This window comes from Amblyomma maculatum, chromosome 3 (assembly GCF_055883805.1).
Source record: "Amblyomma maculatum isolate TAMU_Amacu chromosome 3, ASM5588380v1, whole genome shotgun sequence".
NCBI lineage: Eukaryota > Metazoa > Arthropoda > Arachnida > Ixodida > Ixodidae > Amblyomma > Amblyomma maculatum.
The window spans coordinates 81,497,543-81,520,274 of record NC_139346.1 but is presented as its reverse complement, the minus strand read 5'-3'; the positions used below and the strand labels follow the sequence as shown (position 1 = coordinate 81,520,274).

Genomic DNA, 22,732 nt, shown 5'->3' with positions numbered 1-22,732 from the left:
AGATTTTCAAAAGAATATTTATCAACTGTGAAAAAGGAAAAGTTGTACAAAGGTTTGTGCGACGTTGTTCTTCCGGTATCCATCTATAGGACCATATACAGGGGAGGAGACCCTGACTGGAATGTACTGAAGAGGGTAAAGAGAATAAAAGTGCCGGCAGCGGCTAAAACTTTCTTTTTTAAGTTGCATACTGGAATTTTGCCAGTAAAAGTGTTTTTGCAAGAAAAAGGGTTATTTCTTTCGTGGGGTTCACATTGCTTAATTTGTAAACAGCCAGAAACGATAGATCAAGTATTTCTTCACTGTTGCGGAGGGGTTTATTTTTGGGACGTACGTACTTCAAAGAACCATAAAGAAAGATTTACCTATTACTCCACACGGAATACGGTATTTACCCACGCAAATTGAGGAGGGGGTTCCATATGATTCAATCATGCTAATGGGCCTCCGCAGTATATGGCGTTCACGCATGCAGGATATCACTGTGTTCCTGATGCGCGTCCTGCACGAAATTTTTTCAGCGAGGTTCTCCATTGGTTTACTGAGATTGTGAAGTTTGACAATGATAATCCTGAGTGGTTGCCAAGGGTAGAACCTTTGATGGATGTTAAGGAATTTTAGAAAAGCCAGCCCCTGACAGGCTTACTATATCAACGTCTTGTGTCTGTTTGTTTTGTCTTGCAAAAGTCAGGCAATAAAAAAAAAACGTGTAGCTCAGATGGCAGAGCGCTCGCTTAGCATGCGAGAGGTACTGGGATCGATACCCAGCACCTCCACTGCAAATTTCTTCGCTTCCTGCAGCAATGAGGGCTTGCGAATTGATTGTATATAATGGGTTCTACCTCCTTTGAAAAAAAAAATTATTGTGGTTTAGATTGCGGTTAAACCTGGAGTTACGCTAGAGCAATCTACTGACAGCATGTCAAGCATGCTGTCAGTAGGTCTACGAAAAGTGTATAAAATGGCAGTTGTAGCGGACGATATTCTAACCAAATGACCTTATGACATCTTAAAACCCTATAAAAATTAAATACTGGATTTGATATTTTGCATTTGTCACCGCTAAGGTATCGCGCGCATGCCGTGTGTTTACAAAGTCACTGTCAATTACACACTGTTAGGCTGTTAGCATTTTTAGAATCGTCCCTTCCCTGGCCTAGAGATTAATGTGGATAGCCTCGTTTACTTCTCAGGTTTAAACAGCGTATTCAAGATGGCCGCAGAGTTTCACGCAAAGCTATTATCTGTTTAAGCTTATTCTACAACCTAATTTCTTTGTCTTTGAAACTGAGTAAAAGCATTCGGCTCATCAATAGGTGGCTACACCTTCAAATATTGGGTGATCACTTGAGAATATTCAGCTGGAAACAAAAATAACGATAAATTGTTCAAGAAATAGAAACGAATATGCGTTAGGCAGTGGGATATGAGAAGTATAGGCTACATGCAATTATCATCCAAACGCTTGTGTGGGAACTCTCATCCTCGAACAGATATGATAAAGAATACCATATAATAAAAGCGGTTCAAGGCGGTATGATCCTGTCAGTACAGTACACCTTACTTGAGGTTTGCTTAACGAAAACAACCAACGTGAACTGTGGACGATGCAATAAAAGGTTCAGATAATATTTATAGTCCCAGCGTTCTGTGAAAACGAGAACTAGAAGCGATGACGTAGAGTTAAAAAAAAACACAGGATTGTCTTCCCTTACACCATTGTGGCCACATTGTGGCTCCATCAGCAAATCTGCGACTTGCTGATTACATTGCCTTGCTAAGCAACTCGGAAGATGAACTGCAAATAATGATTGATGACCTAGAAAGGAAACGTAGAAAGGTAGGCTTGAAAATCAATATGCAGAAGACTAAGGTAATGTTCAACAGCCTCGGGAAGGAACAGCGGTTTACATTAGGTAGCGAAATACTGGAAGTAGTAGGCGAATATGTCTACTTAGGACAGGTAGTAACCGCAGATCCGGACCATGAAAAGGAAATAACAAGAAGAATAAGATTGGGATGGAGCGCATTTGGCAAGCACTCGCAGATTATGACTAGCAGCTTACCGGTATCGCTCAAGAGGAAAGTATACAACAGTTGCATCTTACCTGCACTTACCTATGGGACTGAAACGCGGAGGCTAACCAAGATAGTTCTACTTAAGTTGAGGAGAACCCAGAAGGCTATGGAACGAAAAATGGTAGGGGTAACATAAAGAGACAGGAAGCGTGCAGAGTGGCTCAGAGAAATAACTCAAGTTATCGACATTCTAGTGGAAATTAAGAAGACGAAATGGACATGGGCAGGACATGTAGTGCGAAGAGAGGATAACCGATGGTCGCTTAGGGTAACAAACTGGATTTCAAAGGAAGGAAAGCGTAGCAAGGGACGGCAGAAAGTTAGGTGGGCGGATGAGGTTAAGACGTTCGCAGGGGTCGAGTGGATGCAGCCAGCACAGAACCGGGCTAATTGGAGAAATATGGGAAAATATTTCGCCGTGCAGTGGGTATAGTCAGGCTGATGATGATGATTATGATGATGATGATGATGACGATGATGATGACACCATTGTGAAATTACGAATTACGAATTCATGTAGTACACGCATGTATTTCCTAGGAGGAATCGGAAACATGATGTAGGACAGGAGAATTAGAGAAAATAGTTCCGGCAGATGATGTTCATGTTCAAGAATCTTTGTGGTAAGAGCTTCTTTTCACGCTTATGAAGTAACGTTGACTGCTCCGGGAAGAATAACATTAAGGAACAGACGTTGAATGCACACATAGCGCAACCATCTTCTGTAGTGGTTATTGTGTAAACGACCAGAGTCATGCAGATGTTGTCTTGTCCCATGTGTGTAATTTAATCATAGTGACAAGCGATATGTCGCGGAAATAACATGTGTTTTGATGTTTGCGGCTGGGCAGTGAGTGGGGCTTCACAATTCGACCAGTCTGACAACTTTCTCCACTCTGGAAGCCTACAAGTGGCCCGGACAGCTTGGGCGCAAAAGCGAATAATTTATCCGGTATGGGTGCGTAATCTATTCCTATCTGTGAACAAATAGTAGTCGGGCGGCTATCACTGTCACCTGTTTCAAAAGGTGTGAAAAAATGGGCACGTCTTGCATTTTCCCTGAGAGAGCGTTCAATGCTTTATTCACAAAAGTAAACGCTGAAACACTGCGTTTTAGTGCGAACACAAATATTCATTTCTTAATTGCCGCCAATTAGTCATTCTGCCATTTTTCAGCAATTTAACAAAAAAAAACGCTGTTGTTCAATTACAAACCTTAATACAGTTCCATATTATCTCATTTGATCACGTAAGCTCGAGAACAGGATACTGTGTAACGAATTATGTTTTTTTAGCTCTCATTGATAAAATAATGTGAACGTCGATGGATTCAAATTCACAGCTATAAAATCCAGAGACCTCTCCATAGCTTTTGATTCCATAAATCATACTATACGCAGTAAACTTCATGCAGTATAATAGCTGAAGAAAATCACCGAATAAAGTTTGTAATCTCTTTCTGACGCAATGTTCACGAAGGTTCAGTTATTTGCCCGTCCTTTCTTTATTATACACCAAGGACCTGCCTAAATGCCTCAGTATCTACAACTCCTTATTTGTGAAGATGGAAAGGTTATCTTCTCTATCAAACGTACAGAAGTGTTAAGATAAGCATAACTCTGACGCCAAGAAAAAGTTTGGCTGCTGCCCAAATAATTTTTTATCAATTAATGCATCCAAAATTTATTTTGTAATTTTCAGCTTGATACACAGAATCATTGCAAACATCCGTACCGACCTCTCTGTAGTTTTTGGTCCTGTCAGTTATATTATTCTCGATAAACTTGATGCAGAGCAGCGGCTTCAATAACCTTCGCATAAAGTTTGATCCCTCTAATTGTTTGACGTAGCATCCGCGAGTGTTCGATAGCACAAGGTAGCGTAAGCGACCACCCCATATAAAGCTCAGCTCTATCATAGCCGTATACACGTGCTCGCGTCGCCTACGAGTAGCGTGTCTGGCGCAGCATCCAAATAAAATTGAAAGGTTAATCTTGTTCAACCTCCACACAAGTTCTGTTTGGCAACTCCTGCCAACATTCTGATATCCGATCACGTAAGGGAACACAAATGATTGAACCCTAAGTGGTCGGCCATGTAAGCAGCCAGAAGAAACAACCATGCCAGCGCCCTAATAAAAGGCGATCCAAGCTCTCGCTTTCTATAAAGAGACCCTCTAGTAACCATTGTCATCAGCGCCACCATTCTTAGTAATTTTCAGTATAACGGTAAAGAGCACGTTGTTCACGTACAGCTTTCATTTAAAGGAAATACTATTTGGGGCAATCGGAAAAGAAAGAAAAGGTGATAAGTTTATGAGTAGGAAGACAAGGATACCACTGCCACGTGTTCTTGGAAAAATGGATAACATGAATATATCGATCAGGAGGCGGCACTCAGGCTCGTGTAGTACGAAATCCCTGGTAGTTTGGCAATTTCCGCTCGCTTCTACGAACAGTCGAGGAATTGAATGTAGTTAACGTACCCTGTTGTGCAAAACAAAAAAAGGTATAAGGCACCGGTGAGATTCGAACTCACGATCTCCTGTTTACTAGACAGGCACTTTAACCAACTAAGCCACGGGGGCACCTGGATCATTTCCAATTTTCGCCCACACCTTCTCAACGAGCCTTCTGGAAAATATAAAAAGGCAATTTTTATCGAGTTGTAACTTCTTCTTATTCAAAAATTTGCAAGGTAGTGGTACACAGTGGTGGTAACACACAAACGTTCATACTTTAGTGGGACCCAGACCGCATTCAAGGTCTGCTATTAGTGTTTTCACATGAATCGTCTTGTCTCGTCTTCTTGTTCTCAGAAATACAATGATGCCCCAAAACGTAGCGACAAGAGAACGCGTTATAAAACAACTGCGCAAAGAGGACTCAGGGTTGTCTAGCCTAATGTGCCTCTAAACGTTTGTAAATTCATGCTTCAAATGTCATTGCTTCCAAGTGTCGTATCCTATCAATACCTCAACAATTGCAAATGCACTGTTGCTTTCTTGTCCCGTTCATTGCAAACTCAATGAACTGAACGCATAAACACATCTGTGCTATGCGATAATACTGCTATGTTGAATGACTCCATGGTTTAAATTGCTATGCCGTCTCCCAAAGACCGTGCCTTAGTCTTGGACTAAAGCATCGGCCTAACTGTCCTCAAGTGCTTATGTTTCATAGAAAGCACTCAACTAGCATGGTCAGCAGACGCACCTAAAAAGGAGAGAATAAATCTTCGTGGAATTGTCTTCAAACGCGACTCGGCATTCCGGCAGCAACCGGTTTCTACCGGCTGTTTCGAATGTCGCCGTTCGACCTATTTATATTCTACTTCTTCGCTCTTGGCTTGGTCCCGTTGCACGTCACAAAAGCGTCTGGGGGTGCAGCTCAGATAGTAGAGCGCTCGCTTAGCATGCGAGAGATACTGGGATCGATACCCAGCACCTCCACTGTTATTTTTTTTCACTTCCAGCAAAATTGAGGATTTACAAATTTATTTTATCGAGTATGTTTTGTCGGTTTTGAAGAAAGAAAGACTGAAGGTGCTTTTTACTACGGTGTATTATAGCCATACGCCATGTCTATACTGCCAGCTCACGTTAATACATATGTTCTCTCTCCGCCATGAAGTCCTTCGTTTGTACCTTCCCGCGATGGTGTAGCTCTTACAGCGCTCGACTGCTAGGTCTACGGATGCGGAATCAAATCCAGGGCACTGCAGCTGCTTTTAGATGGAGGCGAAACGGGGAGGCATTCGCGTGCTATGCCATGCCAGGGCGCGCTAAAAAACCGCAGACGGTGATTGACGTACGACGGACGACCGACGGACGTCCTTTTTCAGTGGTTCAACCGTCCGACGGAAATTCGGTTTTGTTCTACATGCGCATTGTGGACATCCGTCGGACTATCGCTCGTGGATCCGAATCGTGTCCCACAGACGTCCAACGGAAACCCGTAGGCGGACATTAGGACGTTTCCCGGAACTCTCTTGTCGGGCCCGCTATCGGTGTACAAACTTGCCATTAACATTCATATAAAGCTCAGCAAGCATGTGCCATGGAAATTTTAGTCACATACTAGTGCTCAATGTCTTTATCGTGAGAGTAAAGCAGACAACAGAATGTGCAACAGGTTCAAGTTTCCTGTTGTCTGCTTTACTTTAACAGAACAAAGCACTGAACAGCAGTGCGCAATTAAAACTTCCACCCAGGAGGCTAGCTGAGCTTTTCATAAACTCACCATCTCTGAAAACATGCGATGTGCATAAGCATACCAGCATGCGTGGTTGTAAAAACATAATTTTCAATTCTTTTTAGGCTTTATTGCAAAAACTGCATAAATAGTCTACACTAACAAATATCCATGCTAAAGCTGCATGCAAAAATAAATAGAATGACATTGTAAAATGCAGGCCAACTAGAGTAATAAGAATCTATCTGAATAACTTTTTTTAAATATATTTGGCCGTAACAGCTCTTCCCGTCGAGCGGTGGACGAGGAACCCGTATTTAATGAAACCTAATATATTTGTGCCATTCAAAACCAAGGTGTTTTGCTAACAGGTTACAAGGCCTTTTAGGTTGAGCAACATAGCCTACTGCTTCAGCTATTCTTTTGTGTAATGTTGATTTTGAAATAAAGCCAGACGTTTTTACTTAGCTGTCGTTACCACTGTGGTTTTGGTGTCAGAGTTTATATTGGGTTAGACCTCTGACAATTATTTTAAGCATCTTCATTAGTCAAAGTACTTTCTTCGTGGCGCTGTGACATTGAAGGCAGAATAATATGCATATGTATGCATTTAAGGCAACGCCGCATAAAGCATTGCTTGTTGCCTTGAACGTCACTATACAAAGACGCTTACAGCACTGATAAAGTAGTAGGATGAGAAAATGTATGGCACATTTAAATGTTTGCAATAAGTATGTGTCTTCGAAATTTGCCGAATAAACGCTGGACGCTTCTTTCCTTTCTATGACAGCTAAAATTTGTTCTTTGGAGACTGTACACGATTTATGAGAGAACACAGTTAAGGATTTTAATATGGTATATTATGTGGCGTCTCCGCCGTAAATTAATGAAGCAGTAGAGAAAGCTGCACTAAAAAAATAATCTCGGTCGAGCCGGATTCGAACCAGCGACCTACGGATGTCCGCATCGAGAACTCCTCTACAGTCCACCGCTCTACCAATTGAGCTCTTGACGGAACGAGACCAGCCGCACGGTTCGTCTCTGATGCCGAGCGCCGAATGCCAACATTAACATGCTGTTGTGCGCCGCTCAAGAGTAGTTCGGCTGCTGCATGGCGTCAGTGTAAGAGCATTTGAGGCGCACAGTTCCTTTTTGTGGTTCGAACGTTGGCCTGCTGTTCATTACCGGCCTTTTTTCAAACCTAAATTCGTCTTTCTGGTTTTGATCACTGTTTGTTCCTGAACAATTTTCAAGGGGAGAACAGAGACTGATGAGGAAGCAGGGAGTCCATAGTGCCTTTAGTTGTCAAAAGCCTATAAAATTTGTCTTGGTTTGGTTCGTGGGGTTTAACGTCTTAAAGCAACTCAGGCTATGAGAGCCCAGTCGGAAAAACCTACAGAAAATTTTCTGATGTTAAGAGAGAATTTCTGTGCGGTTTTTGACGGCAAACCTGTTGTAAGAAAAGAACATTCTGTAGTAACATCAGAAGTTTCTGTAGTTACAACATAAAACTGCTACAGAACTACAGCCAAACGAAATATACTACAGAAAAAATACAAAGCTACAGCAAAGTACCGCAGAACTACAGGAAAATCTGATGGTTACGACAGAACTCCAGGATATTTTGTCGTATTTTTGACAAAGGTCTGTAGTTTTTTTTTCGACTGGGAGACGTCGTAGTGGGGGACTCCGGAAATTTCGACCACCTGGGGTTCTTTAACGTGCACTGACATCGCACAGCACACGAGCGCCTTGGTTTTCGCCTCCACCGAAAAGCGGCTGCCGAGGCTAGGATTTGTTTAGAATGTGATATCTATAGCCTTGAATCAGGGGAGCATAGTATGAGCAGAATGCCCGTTGCGTGACCCTTCATATGTTAAGGCAAGCAGAAAAGCTACTCATAAAAGGGAGCTTGTTGCTACAAACCACGGCAGGGCGCTATGACGACGTGGTCCAAGAGCATCACTTTCAGAGAGCACATGACTGAGCGAAGACACCAAGAGTCGGTACTTCGTTCCCGTCGTTTGCTTTATCCGTGGCAATAATTTGCTAAACTAGTCTTACTGTCGTTTGTTGTGGTTGTTTTCTTAGTGGGTCTTGAACAGTAATCATTTCATTAACTTGTAGCGTTAAGAACACCACCGAATCGATTGTGAGAACGAGTAAACCGATACTCGAACAAAGCTTAAAACTCTGTAGGCGTCGTAATTGCGGCTTAGAACCTCGAATGAGGAACATACGGCCGTGTGCGCAGGTATATCAGCTGCGTGATTCTGATCAGAAACGCAGATTATTCTGCGAGTCGCTATCGTCTAAACGAGAGAGAGAGAGTAGAGTCGGTAGAGTAGAGGAAGAGTGAAATTCGATTCCATTTTTTTTTTCCGGTTTCCTCGGGTGAGGCATAGATTCTTAGCGCTAATCTCCAAGCATAATAAGACGCCTCGTTCTATCGCTCCTTCGTCGGGGGTGTAGCTCAGACCCACCTGGCTGATTGTTGTATTATTGAACGCTCATTGTGCCCTGTAAGTGGTTTTCTGTATTGTGCTGAAGTCAGGCAATAAAGAAAAAAAAGGGGGTGTAGCTCAGATGGTAGAGCGCTCGCTTAGCATGCGAGAGGTACTGGGATCGACACCCAGCACCTCCACCATTTTCTAATCGATATGATTATTTCTTAATCAAATTGTTGCTCGTTATGAGCAGCGTTACTTTAGAGAAAGAAAAGTTTTGTGTTGCAGTTTGTGTTATGTGCACGTGTGAGTTCTAGGTTTAATGTACTGCAGGAGTGAAAGATTATTTGCAAAACAAACCTGGAGACACCGTTTGCCTGGGTAATCCTATATTATTTCCTTACAAAACAGACAGACACTATAAAACTGGTCTATTTGCATTTCTTTTGAGACGACACGTGTAATCGTAGTATTTATTTCGCAACTCTCGGCCATGTAACATCATCACCGAGAAGGGCGTGAAAACAAAGTTAAGGGTGAATAAAAGGAAACGCACAAGAATTTCAGATCGCGAATAACGTACTATAAGGGATAAGAGTCTCTAGAGCATGCAAACTGCAACCAGAGAGCATAACCTTCGTATTCTTCATTCGTCTCGGACCATACTTGTCAATATAAAAGTTTGACTTAGTTTTTTCATGTGTGCTAGAAAAATGTGTGCTACAGGTTATACTTAAGCTCAGGACAACGCAGAGGACTATGGAACGAAAAATGGTAGGAGTAACATTAATTCGTTAATGACTGCGACATTGCAACTAGCGTGGAAAAACACAAAGGACAGCGACAAAAGGTACCGACGGGACAACACGCTAGACTTCAACTGACGTTTAATGCACACGTAACAGAATTTATACACTCGCATTAGGCGCATGCTCAAGAGACTGTTCCCTCCCTCCCCCCCCCCCCCCTTTCCTTTATCAAGAAGCAGGTTGTCATAAGAGAGTGAAAATTTAAACCAAATTGACACGCAAGTGTTTTGACAAATAGATTATCTCTTTTTTTCGTGAGGGCTTTTGAGGGTGTGCTCACGCACGTATCCCCTGCCTTATCAATACAAAACGCATCAAACATTAAGAGATAGGAAGCGTCCAGTGTGGGTCAGTGAAATAACTCAAGTTACCCATATTCGAGGGGAAATCAAGAAGAAATGGGCATGGGCAGGACATATAGTGCGAAGATAGGATAACCGATGGTCGCTTAGGGTAACAAACTAGATTCCAAGGGAAAGAAAGCGTAGCAGGGGGCGGCAGAAAGTTAGGTGGGCGGATGAGGTTAAGACGTTCACAGCGGTCAAGTGGATGCAGCTAGCACAGAACCGGGTTAGATGGAGAAATATTGGAGAAGACTTCGCCCTGCAGTGGGTATAGTCGGATGATGATGATGACGATGATGCTAGAAAAATAAGATCATAGATCGCTTACGCCGCGCTTCTAGTCCAAATCTCCATGTGTACGGTTGATAGACTTTTGTCTCCGATACGGCATAAGGTGCCTGGAATTTGCTTAACTCACTAATCTGCGGCTTTGTTATTGGACCACATACAACCAGCTGAATGCGCGTGCTGCTACAGAATATCGAAGCCATTCGTCACGTTTTTTTTTACCACAGGTAGTCATTCAAAGCTTGAAAAATAAAAAATCTAACATTTCAGAGCAAAGTCTAAGTGACCATCCAGTGCTTCTTCAAAATTTGAATAGCTAACCCGCTCGCGTGCTCAATGCTGAGTCCTAAGGCAAGGGTAGTTCCTTGGCTCATTACTTAATGCATTCGAGTGAAATGTAATAAGTGCTGTTTAATGTGCGATATGCTGATGTCACGAAATCGGCGCACATTTTTATCAAGTCGGCGCGGCGCGAGGCCCGTGCGGCGCCCCATGGTAAAGCCTCCACCCTCGCGCGAGAGAGCGCGTAGCTTTGTAGGCGTCGCCGTCGCCCTCTTTCTCATCACCCGGCGATGCAACTGACTCATCAGTCAGGATTATGCCAGAAAACCTCAGAAAATTCTATGGGAGCTAGCCAATGACGACGCACGGCCCGACGGGAGGAGAAGGGAGCGCTCTAACCAGCGAAGCTAAGTGTGTGTGCGCGCCAGCTTTGGCGCGTGTTAACAGACAGACGCGGCGCGTCCTATTTAAAGAGACCGCGCCGTTTGCGGAGTCACTCAGTCAGGCAGTCAGTGGTTGTGGCGTGTTCGCCAGTGCTTCGGCTGGACTCCCGGGGATCACCCGCTGCTGGCAAGCGCACGGACCTGCAAGGGAGCGGCGCTCGGCTTGCATGGCGGCCACATCGTGACTCTCGAGGCGTCAGTCTGCAACAGTGCCCGGTGAACAATTTGGTGTTTGTTTATGTAACTCTCTCGGGTTTGATCTGTGTTGAAACCCTCTGTGTTATTGAATACCTCTGTAGTTGCATGCTTAGCGTTTGTATTCTGTGAGCCTCTCGTCTGTGCATTTCAAGTGTTCTTGTGAATTCCTTTGTAACGTCCCTTGCTGTGTGTAAAGTTTGTTTTGTTTGTTACTTCTGACTCCGGCCCTTACTCTGGCTTGAACCGGCGACAGCTGGGCACCAAACTACCACCCCCTTCTGTCACTACAAGGTAGTTGAATTCCGGCTGAGCTTGCCACGCAAGTCGAGGGCATCTCCTTTACGACCGGAACAGCTACCCCCCACTAACTCTAAGGGTGTCTGGGAGTGTGCGCACCGTTAAGGGCGCATCGGTAATTATCCCCCTAATTATTAACGGGTGACAATTAGTGGGGCGTCCGCGACAGGACCTTTGGCGCACTCAATCTCAGAGGACGGACAACGAGTTTGAAGAGTTTACGAAGAGGTCGTAAACAGTGTAGCAGCAGAGCGACAGCGAGAGGTACCGCGCTAAAGCGGTTCTGAAGGTGCATTAAGCAGTGCTATGTATTAGCATTAGGCAGTTCAGATTGAAGATAATCTCAAGGAGATTATTGCGTTGGGCCTAGAGAAAGGTCTTAAAGGAGCTGAACTGCGTGAATGGGTGAACTGAAAAGAGAGAGAGGTTCGAGAAGAGGCTGAAAAAGAAAGAGAGAGACAAGAGAAAGAAAGAAAGAATGGCTCAGGAAGCGAGCCGAAAGAGTGAAGGAATGGCTCAAGAAGCGGGCAGAAAAAGAAAAAGAATTTTTAAGAGAGAGAGAGATATCCTTCTCAAGAATCTGGCTGAGGTTCGGCGTTTGAAAGGCATCACCGAGCCTCTGGAAGTTACCTTTCCCTATATTAGGAGGTACAGTGAAACAACCGGTTCGTTGCCAGCCACAGGAGCTGTACAAACTAGTTCCAGCAGCCATAATGAGGTTGTGAAACAGCGTGTTCCTGCAACAGAAATTTCAGAAGACTTTACTGAAACTAAAATTTCTCAGGAAAATGAGATTGTGCCCTGCGAAACGACAGGTTGCACAGAAGCTGCAACGGCAGTTGTTGAGCCAGAATGCTCATTCGTGTACTCTTCGCCTGAAGAAAAAGGCCAGGATTCTAGCTCCACGTCTGCTTGCATGACCGACGGAAAGGAAGGGCTGTCGAATAACAGCGATCCCGAAAGCTCAGATGTAGCTGAAACTGAAGACAGCAATCTTCCACGAATGCAAGAACCGGTTTCAAGGAACGGTTCGACTGACGAGGAGGCTCTACTCATTGAGGAGGACGAAATATTTCCCTCCGTTGGGAATGACAGTGCAGATAAGTAACCGAAACCGCCAGAAAGACATGACTGCACTTCAATGAAAGAATTCATGGAAACCTTTAAGGAAAAAGAATTAATTAAAAGTGAGGAGAATGAGTCTCCAGTTAAATATAAGCACTACTCCAAGAAGGTACGGCTGAAGGCCGTGAAGAAAAGAAAGTCGACAGAATCAAGGGAGAACAAATTGATTCTCAACGAGAAGCTCCGTCGAATCAACAGTGTCCTGACTGCGAAGGAAACCGGAGCAAACCTGCCTCGGCCAGCCGTACGGGCGAAAGAAAGAAAACTCAACACTACTGATGTAGGCAAAGTCGAGCGGGAAGAGTCCCAAAGAAAAAGAAGGAAGAACTTCCTGAAGGAGTGAAAACGTAAGCGCCAAACGACCTGCGCTGACCAAGATCAACAACCTCAAGGCGTTATGAGAGAGCAATGTCAAATCTCCAGTCGGAAATCCACATAGATGTGAGCAGCAGGAGAATTGGGAACCGCGCCCTTAAGATAAACTCAGAAGAGAGTAGAAAAGGGATTCATACTTAACCAGCCAAAGGACTAGACACAGGAAAGAAGATGACAGGACAAGGCTTGACTTTGAATTGGCTTTGAATTTTCTTCTTCATCTTCCCAATTTCCTGCCATTCCAACGGTTGGGTTGTGCGCGTGCTTTTCGAAATGAGTCTTCGTTGTTTTCTTCTGATCAATAAACATTCAGTTTCTAGTTAATTTTTTTTACCAGCCTTGTCCTGTCCTCTTCTTTCCTGTGTCTCGTCCTTTGGCTGGTTAAGTATAAACCCCTACCAACGTGCCCAGTCGTCAACCTTGTAGAAAAGGGAGCAGGACGTGCTAACGAAAGAAAAGCCAGTGCTTTGTGAGAAAGAAAACTGGCATGTGTGAAAGATGGAGAGGAACTAATACGTTCCAAGGCAGAAGTGCAACACGTGTTTGAAAATACAGGCGAAAGCATGCCTTAGGTTTGTGCGCTTCATATTTGAATAACTGTGGAATTCTGTGTTGTTGATTCCTATGTGCATCTTGACAACAGTGTCTATTAAGTTTGTGAACATGGCATTGATGTGAGAACTGTTTTTTTGACTGCAGTTTGTGAAATTTGTGCGATGTCTGTGTGTGATGTGGACATTTGCCCAATGTAGTTTGTGAGCGCATGCATGTGCGCGCGATGTTCATGGTTGTTGTGAACATTGTGGGACAATATTCTTTAAGGGAAGGGCAGTGTCACGAAATCGGCGCACATTTTTATCAAGTAGGCACGGCGCGAGGCTCGTGCTGCGCCAGATGGTTTCTTCCACAAAGTTCGAGACAAAGCCTCCTCCCCCGCGCGAGAGAGCGCGTAGCTTCGTACGCGTCGCCGTCGCCTTCTCATCACCCGGCGATGAAGCTGACTGATCAGTCGGGATTATGCCAGAAAACCTCAGAACATTCTATGGGAGCTAGCCAATGACGACGCACGGCTCGACGGGAGGAGAAGGGGGCGCTCTAACCAGCGAAGCTAAGTGTGTGTGCGCGCTAGCTTTGGCGCGTGTTAACAGACAGACGCGGCGCGTCCTATTTAAAGAGACCGCGCCGCTTGCGGAGTCACTCAGTCAGGCAGTCATGGTTGGGGCGTGTTCGCCAGTGCTTCGGCTGGACTGCCGGGAATCACCCACTGCTCGCAAGCTCACGGACCTGCGAGGGAGCGGCGCTCGTCTTGCATGGCGGCCACATCGTGGCTCTTCAGGCGTCGAACTGCAACAGTGCCCGGTGAACAATTTGGTGTTTGTTTATGTGACTCTCTCGGGTTTGATCTGTGTTGAAACCCTCTGTGTTATTGAATACCTCTGTAGTTGCATGCTTAGCGTTTGTATTCTGTGAGCCTCTCGTCTGTGCATTTCAAGTGTTCTTGTGAATTCCTTTGTATCGTCCCTTGCTGTGTATAAAGTTTGTTTTGTTTGTTACTTCTGACTCCGACCCTTACTCTGGCTTGAACCGGCGACAGCTGGGCACCAAACTACCACCCCCTTCTGTCACTACAAGGTAGTTGAATTCCGGCTGAGCTTGCCACGCAAGTCGAGGGCATCTCCTTTACGACCGGAACAGCTACCCCCCACTCACTCTAAGGGTGTCTGGGAGTGTGCGCACCGTTAAGGGTGCATCGGTAATTATCCCCCTAATTATTAACGGGTGAGAGCTGACTTAAAAGAGGCAGCAGTGGCGTTGATGTAGAGCATCCGCGTCGCGATTGAGAGTACCGTCATTCAAATGTCAATGGCCCGCAATTCTCCACCGGATAAAAAAAAGCCGCGAGTCGACGGAATTCCATAAAACAGGTTTGAGGTGCGACCTGATGCCGCCGAGAACCTCCAGCAATGCACTTCCTCACCAGAACAGGAGGTGGCCACATTGGTGCAGTAATTAGCCACAATGTCCCATGACTAGGCTTAAAAAAACCCGGCCCTCAGTCACCAGCGGCTGCGGAGAAGCAGACCACGGCGGCGATGAGACCTGTGATCGAGCGGGGAGTGCTAAGAAAAGCAGGGGGCGGAAGAAAATTTGATGGGGGCAAGAGATTAAGAAATTTGCAGGGGCTAAGCGGATGCAACTAGCACAGGCCCGGGTTAAATGGAGGAAAATCGGAGAGGCAATTTTGACCTGCAGCGGGTATGTCGGCATATAATGATTATGATGATGATGATGATCCTCACTTATACTCAAAAGGAGTGAAACTCGGGGCTCGCTCCTAGGGTATCTCCTGAAGGAGTCATGACTGCTATACTAAATTACTAGGAGGCGGTGAAGGGTGGCTGTTCCTGGCCCTACGGGGCTGGGACGGTAGGTCAACGCCCCTTGCGGCGGGAGCTAGCCAGCTACTGAATTTTTATCTGTTGTAGGCCGTCATTGCACACGCCACAGCTTATGTGGTGGACGACGGCTGTTGCGGCGCGCGTCTTTCTCTCCCACTTCTTTTTCTCCTCTACTTTCTTTTGTCCGCACGAGGCAGCGGAGGTGGCTCAGCTATATACAAAGCCAATAGCAGGCCCATGCATTTTCTTTTCCTTCTTCCTACAGCCACAACAACATTGAATTACACAGGACCTACAAGATATTATGATTTCTCTAAATTTCAGCGCAGTTGGTGCAGTAGATATTTCGAAAACGAATGTTGTCGACTGTTTCGAAAGCAGCTTGCCGTTCTAGCAACCGTTGATATCTGATTTCACAATGGCGTACGATTCAAATCTCCTTTGCTCTTCGGTATTTGCTTCACTGAAGTGCTTGCATGCACACCATGGACGGTAGCCTGTGAGGAAGAGTTTTGTTTAGAAACAAAAATATTTGAATATTTTCTATTTTTTCCTTCAGAAGCTTTCACTGTAGTATGTGAGATTATAGGGATCCTCGGAGAGCTCTGCTTGTGCTGAGCATCCATTTAGAGATTTTCGGGGACGCCGCCATCCATATTTTGGCACACATTCAGAAATATTTATTATTCGTATGTTATCTGAGTTGTCTTGTTTTAGCGACCAAGAGCTCCAGCATATGAAAACACAACACGTGCAGTAATACCTGACGCTCATCATATGTCTTTACTTTGCACTCAGGACCTACTAATATCTTCAAAAATGAAGTGCCATAAAAATATACAGCACTGCACTAAGCAAATTAACTATTAAAGGTTTACTCATTAACCAACATTTATTATTTTTCCTGTGCCTAAACGCGAATCGCGATCTCCAGAAAATTCGCCACGATGGGCCGATATATTTTGAAATGCCTTCATTCGAAATATAAGACAGGAATTACAAGTGATTTAACAACGTGAAGTTAACTCGAACGGTACGCTTTCGGGCGTATTGCTTGTCCAGCTGGTACGCCTAAATACAATCTCCAACGCATTTTTTAGAGCTTCCGAACATTTACCCAAGGACAAAAGATATCACAGGGAAATGCCCGTAGTTTGTGTCACAGTGCATTGGCAGCGGATGCTGTTCGTGAAACGATGCAAGGGTCGCCCGAAAATGAATTCATGACGTGAGGACGGCATAAAGACACACGGCAAGAAGACGACCCGGCTCCGCTTTCGGATTTACTTTCAACTTCGCCAGCAGTCTAGCAGTGACCTGACCGCCACTTTGAACGGAGCGTATAGAGAAGCCAACAATCTAAATGTGGTTGCCTATCGTTTGGTCCAGTCAATGTACTGAAAAAGAAAACGAGGCAATAGTGAGGGATTGACATTGAAGTCAGGAGTCCTGCTCTTGAAGTGCGCCGCCGTTTGCGAAACGCCAAATTAAGTGAGCGCGCCAAGGACGGAAGCTAAATTCGCTAGCGCAAAGCACAACTAACACTATATTTATAATAACATCTGGCGCTTCAACACTAAAACGCACCTTACTAGTTGCCGTACACTAGCCTTTTGCATGCGTCTGCGTACGCTGTTAAAAGCTGCCAAGGATTTCGTGTAGCAAACTTCAGGTCTTTGTGCACGCAAAGCCCCTGTAAGTGCTTATCATAGTACCGCAGTACGCTACGGAAGCATGCACAGCTATACTGTACACGCAGCGTTCAGATGCTAAACTCTTAATCTGGTTCCACATAGGTTCCAGTTATAAGTGGAACCTTCCGCTTATAAGTGGAACATTTTTCAAAGTTCCACCCCACGACTGCCCCGTGGTGTCAGATGCAAGTCGTCGTTCGCCCCCTCCTGCTGACGGAGTTGTGGGTGCAAGTCGTCGTTCGCCCCCTCCTGCTGACGGAGTTGTGGGTGCAAGTCGTCGTTCGCCCCCTCCTGCTGACGGAGTTCGGGGGGCCAGAACCATACCACGATGCAGGATATTTTGGTCGTCGCACCATCCTGCTGCCACAAAATACAAGCGTGAACGACCGCCGGTGAAGCAGAGGCGAGAACCGCTCACCCGGCCCAGATCAACGTGGGAGCCTCCGGCATTACCCAAAAAGCTTCAGGAACAAACGGTGAGCGCTGTTCCGTCAACATCTCGTTGTAATGAGACCCACCTTGACAATATGCCGCTGGTTGCGGTGAATGTGGCCGGAATAGAAGTGCCTGCGCTTTTAGACACAGGCTCTACAATCTGTTTTCGGCGATAGAGTTAAAAACGCCTGTGATGCGAAACACCTCCGGTTACGGAGTGTAAGCACCAACCTGCATATGGCGTCTACTCACGTAGCATCTGCCACCTCGGCAGCCCGTTTAACAGTCACTATCAATGGGCGAAAGATTAGACAGCGCTTCCTACACCTTCCCGGCCTTTCCTGTCCAGTGATATTGGGCCGTAACTTCATAGCCAAGGCGGGAATCGTGATAGACCTTCGAAACCAAACTTACCAGTACGGCATGAATACTGCGGCATTTGAGTTCACAGCACAACCTGGTGCTTTGCAATCACAGTTACTGGCCACAAACAGCCATTCGGACACCGTCACTGGAAGTGGTATTCTCACGGTTTTGAAGTCTTTCAGGGGATCACCAGCCGAAAGGCGCAGAATCGAGAGGACACTTAGGCCCTTCGCAGCAATGTTCACGGAGGCCCCTGGGAAGGTCAACGTTCTGACTCACAGGATCGACACCAGCAGTGCTCGTCCGATCCGGTTCAACCCAAGGCCCTTGAGCGTCCACAAGCGAGCACTGTTGGATGGTGCCCTCAACGAAATGCTGGCCACTGGTGCGGTGAGACCCTCAAAAAGTCCTTGGGCATTCCCTGTTGTTCTCGCTCCTACGAAAGACGGCACAGCACGGTTGTGCGTCGATTATCGGCGGCTGAACGCTGCAACAGTTCGAGACTCCTACCCCTTTCCATCTGTCGAATCGGTCATGTATTCACTTGGATCAGCAAAGTTTTTTACGACTCTTGACTGTAGCAGAGGTTTTCTGCAGATCCCGATTGACCGTAATGACATTGAAAAAACTGCCTTTACTTGCCATCGAGGACTGTTCGAGTTTGTACGGCTACCCTTCGGTTTGTGTAATTCACCTGCCACTTTTCAGCGAGTAATGGATATTGTGCTCGGAGACGCTAAGTTTAACTAAGCTATGGCCTACATGGATGATGTAGTAGTGTTCTCGGAGAGTCTAGAAGAACACCTCAATCATCTAACCAACGTTCTTCGGCGAATGCAGAATTCAGGTATCACCATTAATCCCAGCAAGGTCCAGTTGGTTGCTAATAGAATCAACCTCCTTGGTTTCGTAGTGGAGCAAGGCACAGTCCGCCCAGACGAAGAAAAACTCCAGGCCATACTGAAGTTTCCACCGCCGACAGACGTCAAGAGCCTCCAGCGCTTTTTGGGCATGGTAGGATTGTACCAGCCTAGCACGACCCCTCCATCAGCTACTTCGGAAAGGCGCCCGTTGGTCCTGGACGGACACTGAGGATGGATCATTTCGAGCGTTGTCCGCAGCGATCGCGGATACGGCACGCCTACGGCTTCCCGACCTCAACCTGCCATTCACGGTGCAAACGGACGCAAGTGAGTACGGCATAGGTGCGGTATTGCTTCAGGAGCATCAAGGGAAGCTTTGCCCTTTGGCATTTGCGAGTCATACCCTTACTGGGTCAGAGCGCAACTATAGCGTGACAGAGGAGTGTCTAGCGATAGTTTTCGCACTAAAGAAATTTGACATGTATTTGGATGGAGCCGAGTTCACCATTCAAACAGATCACCAGGCATTGTCATGGCTCTCAAAGTTGAAAAACCCAGCTGGCCGCCTGGCCCGCTGGGCTCTCGCCCTCCAAAATTACCATTACAGGGTGGAATACCGCAAGGGAACCTTCAATAAGGTAGCAGACCCCCTGTCCAGAGCTCCACTTCCCGGAGAAGGGGGGGCAACACCTGCAGTCCTGGCTGTAGCAGCACCCACAGACGCCTGGGGGACATTAGTCTCTAGGCAACAGCTCCTGAACGCCCAGAACACTGATGACCAGTGCATCCAGATACGCCAGTGTCTGAGCAGGCCCAGCACAGTACCAGCCGGCAACTACGACAGCTACCTGGAAGCAGCTGACGGCCTACTCTTGCGGTATATACCTACTGCTGATTCGGACGGCGGTGAGTGCCCCTTTCGGGTCGTTGTCCCTAGGAGCCTTCGCAAAGCCTTCCTTGAGTACTACCATGCCACATGCCTCGCGGGTCATAGCGATGGTAGGAAAACGTATGACAAGTTGTGTCGTACCGTGACATGGCCTCAGATGAGAAAGGACGTCCTCAAGTATGTTCGCGCTTGTCACACTTGCCAGATCGCGAAGCGGAATCGCTATTTGTTAGTGCTCACTGATCACTTCTCAAAATGGGTAGAACTATGCGCACTGCGAAAGCTCGACTCTCAGCTAATTTGGGATAAGCTGCTAGAAACGTTCACCCGTTTTGGCTTCCCAGCGCAGCTTATAACTGACAACGCAAGTTATTTCATGAGCAGGACATTTACTAACTCTTGTAAAGCTCTCGGAGTACAGCACAAAAAAACGACACCCTACCACCCTCAAGCGAACATTACAGAGCAGGTCAACAGAAACCTGAAGACAATGCTGGTGGCTTTCACAGAACGCCACAAGGACTGGGACGCTCGAATCCAGGAGATGGCCTTTGCCACATGAACCACGGTGAACCGATCCACAGGTTTTACGCCAGCAGCTATTCTTCTTGGTCGCGAACTCCGGTTTCCTATCGAGCACGACGTTACTTCCAGCTCTGAATTACCACCATCCGATTACTCCAGGTTCACCCAGGATCTATCGAGCCGCCTTGCCGGGACCCTGAAGGAGGCCAGAGAAAACCTGGACATCGCCTGCCTGGAGCAATGCAGTCAGTACAACAAGGGAAGGCGACACGGGGAATTCACTGCTGGCGACAAGGTCCTCCGCCGCACACACCCACTCAGCGATGCTGCAAAGGGGTTTGCAGCCTCCCTCGTGTCGCGATGGGAGGGCCCTTTCTTAATAATAAAACGCGTCAGCAGTCTAGCCTACCTTCTCCGAAACATGCATGGTGGTCGGACAATTGGCCCCGTTAACATCAATGATCTAAGGCCTTACTACGAGCGTCTAAACCACTAGTAACGGTGTCTTGGACTTTACAACACTTTCATCGTTATCGCTGCACTCCGAATTGGAACGTCCATACGCAGACCGATCCTTGTTGTCCCCATCCTTTTCCGTTGCTCTACAGGATGCCACGTGATCACCGCAACGAAAGGAGCCTTCCCAGCTATGATGGCAGCTCCGCGGCCTACCGCAGCCGCAGTCATCGCAGGACGGTCCAGACTCCGTACACTCGACCCGCCTATCTTGCTCCCCCACGGCGTCGGCAAGCAAGGGACGAGGTTCCCGGGCGCTGGCGGCACGTGGCAACTTGGTGCCACATCGGCAACGGCACGGTGGCGGGATTTGCATCGGCCTCCGCCTGGGAGACGCAGGTACGGCCGGAGAGAGGCAGTCTGCCGGCACCACCGCCATTCACCGGCCATACCGTGGAGGAGCATCGCCGTAGAGACCCCATCCAGCCCCTCCCCGAGGAAGCCAACGTAGGCTGGTGCTCACTATGCGATACATGCATAATATTTCAAGAGGCGCACTCCCTCAGCGCGCTACACCAGGAGCAGCAACGGCTGCACGACACATTGCGCCAGGCTCTGCAGCCGGGTGCTCCAAATGACGCTAGGCGCCGCCTGCTCACGGAGTTCGCCGCAGCTCTAATCTACAGCCAAAGCCTGCCCCAAGCACCTGCAGTTCAAGACGCGGTGGCAGCTGACAACCTCTTGGACTTAGACGATGTCTAATTTGTCGTGAACACCCATGCAGTGCCTTTTGAACCTCATGAACGTTACTCTGTCCATTCTAAACAATATTACAGTTCTCTTTTTAACCCCAGGGAGGGGTACCGTCTTGTGAGGGGGGAGTGTGGGGCCCTCGGCCCCTCTGTTTTGGAGCATATCAATGCAACAACGCAGCCGGCCGCACTCGGCCGGCACCAACGCTATTGCGCTAGTCAGGCAGCCTGGACTCTGATGCGTAACGTTGCACGTGACTCGCCGAGCGTCTAGATAAGCGACGAGCAAACAGCCGCGGGGGGCTTTTTTCCCGCTGGACGGCCCGGGCAGCGGCGTTCGCCGGGAGCTCTACGTGAGTGTGTGCGTTTTCGAAGCGTCGTGTTTTTGTCCGGCAGCGCAGGCGCTTTCCGGCCTCGCTACATGAGGCTTGGCTCTTGTGTTTCCACCTGGTTGTGTGGCGCGTTATCGATGCTCGCTTCCTTGTACGGTGCTGTGCAGCAACTCGCAAGATTGTTTTCTTTCACCATGCGTTTCACCATGCCTTTCTTGAAAAAGTTTATTTTTGACTGCTCAAATTAAAGCGGTTTCTTTTCTTCACGTTGTTGCCGGTCGTTTGTCGCATGGGTGGCAGCTCACGAACCCCCCTGAGTGAGGGCTGAGGCCCACAACTTATAACCGGAACGTATGTGGAACCAGATTATGAATGTATCAATTGGTTTTCGGGTGCTCGAGGGCAAAGCATTGAAATCTTGGTGCCGCTAAATGTAGCGACGTCGCCTCATTCGTTTCATGTGCAGTCCGCTCTCACTAGTGGAATTCGCTCAAAAGTCAAGCACTGTTACACATGCGCAGAAGCATAAGTGGCATTTAATCACTGCTTTATATGTTTTGGTCTTGTTCGGAATGGTTCAACGTCCTAAAGTGATTCAGGCTACCGGATCGTTGTTATAGAGGATGCTGGAGTATATTCCGCACTTTTGGGTTCATCAACTTGCTCTGACGTCGCTTGCACAAGGGTGTCTCGCCTTTCGCCTTCGTAAAAAAGCGGCCGCCACAGCTGGGATTTCATCCCGCATCCTTGAGTTCACCAGTCGCGTGTCCTAACCCGGCGTTGCCTAACCACTGAGCCACCACCGTTTTAACGCGAAAAGTCGCAATAGCACTTTTTTTAGCATTGCCGATTAAGGCTGCACGGGCCGCAAAGTATAGCGGCCGTCATCATCTCTCCTCAGCGTTTATTTGTCCAGAAAAGCCGATCCACAGTTGGTGCAGCGACGGGAACAAGGAAGAATAATTGCGCTCGTGGTCGCTATGGTAATCGAGCGCTCGCCTGAGGGCGAAAGAAGAGAAATCCTACTGCGATGAATGAAATAAAAATCAGTCATTGTCAGAGAACGAGCCTGCCCTAGCAAGCCATGGAGAGCTTGCGTGGAGATGCCATCATCATGAACATAACAAAATAATAAAAGAAA

General features: G+C 46.9%; 2 non-coding genes across 2 annotated transcripts; one reads left to right on the top strand and one right to left on the bottom strand.

The window, feature by feature from the left end:
- Positions 1-4,592: 4,592 nt before the first annotated feature.
- On the bottom strand, positions 4,593-4,666 carry TRNAT-AGU (transfer RNA threonine (anticodon AGU)). The gene has a single exon. It is a non-coding gene; the product is annotated as a tRNA-Thr (tRNA).
- Positions 4,667-8,843: 4,177 nt separating this feature from the next.
- TRNAA-AGC (transfer RNA alanine (anticodon AGC)) lies at positions 8,844-8,916 on the top strand. Its single transcript has one exon. It is a non-coding gene; the product is annotated as a tRNA-Ala (tRNA).
- Positions 8,917-22,732: the final 13,816 nt, after the last annotated feature.